The sequence below is a fragment of the Cupressus sempervirens genome, chromosome 4, assembly GCF_028749045.1.
Source record: "Cupressus sempervirens isolate cs-2001-9-10 chromosome 4, ASM2874904v1, whole genome shotgun sequence".
Taxonomy (NCBI): Eukaryota; Viridiplantae; Streptophyta; class Pinopsida; order Cupressales; family Cupressaceae; genus Cupressus; species Cupressus sempervirens.
Genome location: NC_143121.1, coordinates 107963305 through 107966002, shown reverse-complemented (window position 1 = coordinate 107966002; position 2698 = coordinate 107963305). Strand labels below are relative to the sequence as shown.

Here is a 2698-nt window from a genome sequence, read left to right as displayed (position 1 = left end):
AGCATGGGCATTACATTTGAGTGCAAATAGATGAGGGAGATTGTGAAATAAATAAAGGAGATTTAAAAGCTTTCTTGTAAGAATAAAGGATAATAAAAGCCTCATCTAAAGAGGGATTTTAATACTGCTTAAATGAGTAATGGGAGTTTATAATATCCAAGCCATATAGATAGAATTCTAAGTAAATTATATGTCTTTTCTATTTATTTATTCATCATTTTTAGCTATTATGGCTCTTTCAAATATAGTTCCAATTAATTCAGCCAATACTATTTTAAATATTTTTCAAACATATAAATTTATCTCATATGTGTGTGTGTGTGTGTGTGTGTGTGTGTGTGTGTGTGTGTATGTATGTATGCATATATATATAATTTTATATTTTTCTTTATTATTTTCCTCAAGAACTAATAGACAAACACATAATGGACAAGTTTTAGATATTTAAAATATACAAAATTTACAAATATAAGACAAATGTATATGTCTGTGAAATACTCAAATACTATCAATTGAAAATAGTAGAAATTGGAAGCATGTACAATTCAATCTTAATCTCCTCTGTAAACTTACTCTATAATGCGCAGGTAACAAACATTCCCAATCTCACCCTCCTTGCTTATCCAGGAATATATGATCATTTTTGAAGTTCTAAATGGGTATTTTTTAATAGTGGAGGATGTGTCCAATAAACCCTATAGAATCAACTCGAACATTTTCATAGCGTGAAGGTAATATTTGTTTCTGCTTGCTAGATTTTCTAATTTCTTTTTATTTCAATGAGTTACTTCTTCCTCAAAATGAATTATAACCAATATGATTTTGCTCTATTTTTAACAATCCTAGAAAAATGCCCAAGCTTTTATCTGATTAAAAACCCTAAAACATAGTTCTCTTGGCCTTGGACATTTGATAAGGTGCTTGTTAGCCATAGTTTTTGGTGAGACTAAAGTTATCTAATTAGATGTATTAGATTTCCACAATTCATATAAATGACAATTATAATTTATGGATTTGATTGTGTAAAGCTTTTTTATCTTCAATGTTTTGGATCATACTACATGATCCATCATCTGGATGCAAGAGAACAAGAAGAACACAATTTTGTTTTGCTCTTCTTCTTCTCTTGCATCCTAATGATTTTTGTTTTGTTCTTATTTTTCTCTTGCATCCCGATGATGGATCATGTGATTTGAAATGTTGATGATAAAAAACACTTTACACAATCAAATCTAGAAATTATAATTCTCACTTATTGAATTGCCAAATTTATGGAGGGATTTAAAACTTTTGTGGTGGAGTTTGTCTCGAGCTCAATTTAAAAAGCACTAAATTTTTATATCTTTCTTACACACATGAAAAATCCATCTTTGTTCAAATCTTGTCTATTACTCTAATTTTGGAAGGTTCTCTATAATGACATCTAACACTAATTACACCACAAAAAGGGGTAAAACAAACATATCTACTTTTAAGATGAAACAAACCTGTCTAGTCAAAAGATCGATGTTGTGGGATTTGGGAAATTTGGGCAATTTTTGGCGAAGAGAATTAATAGGCAGGGCAATCACTTTTTCTAACTTCACACTCAGACTATTCTGATGTTTGTCAACCTCTTTGATTCCATTTCTTTAGGAATCCAGAAGAGTTATGTAAAGATCACCCAAATGTGATATTGATATGCACAACCATAATGGCCATGGAATCCACTCAATGTTATCTTCCATTGGGGGAATTTAAGACTTCTATCACTCTCTTTTTAGATGTTCTTTCTGAAAAAGAGTTCTCAAGAAATCTTTTTTTTTTTTTGAGGTTTTTCCTCAAAAATGTGAAATCCTATGCAGTCATCCAATGTTTTGACCAGAGAGTAGAAAAGGAAGTTGGCCATGTCTTCCTTTGTCTATGATAAAGTCTACATTATCAAAAAGGGAAGCTATGCACTAAGGTACAATTATTTTCTCATAATATTTGAATATGAGGGGTGTAACATGTTGGAGTTTTATGCTTAGAACACGATTGTTATGCTGCAAAAGCTCAAATTTTGATCCATACCCTAGGAGGTATATTGTCACATATGAACTTGGAGCCCACACCCATTAATACAAAAAGTTACTATATACTCAAACAGTTGATTGAGACTATGTCTTGGAAGAGCATGAATATTTATAATGAGTAGTTCCTATGCAGTGCCAATAGCAAGGAGAAATAGAGAGACTTAAGCGAGTCTTTGACCACCTAGAGGCCTAACCTCCTTGTCCAACTGCCTCTAAACTTATTTTGAGTTTCCATCAATGATACTAATATTTGTTGCCATAATGGTTGGGGTACTTTGAGATGCTAAAGCCAATCAAAATATGTTGACATATGGTTGTCTACAAACTCTTCTATTTTTGTGACAAATTTGGAGTTTACTCATTTGTTTTTCTTTTGAATATGTAATGTTTGCTTAGAATATTTTAGGCTAAGCTTCTTTTGGAAATGTCATTATTACAAATGTTTAAAAAAGTAATTCCTATTCATTTGTCCATGCCTTTTTCATATTTTTTTATTAAATTTCTCAAGGCCACCTTTATATGTGATTTGATATGCATTTTTTGCACTAGGCAATACATAATGGTTTTTTTCTTCTAATTTCAATGGTTTTTTTCTTCTAATTTCAACTTTAAAATGAGAATATAATATGTGGTTCTCTAATTTT

The 2698-nt window shown here is 30.7% G+C and overlaps 1 pseudogene; it reads left to right on the top strand.

The window, feature by feature from the left end:
• Window positions 1–579: 579 nt before the first annotated feature.
• Window positions 580–2209, top strand: LOC149560172 (arogenate dehydrogenase 2, chloroplastic pseudogene; annotated as a pseudogene).
• Window positions 2210–2698: the final 489 nt, after the last annotated feature.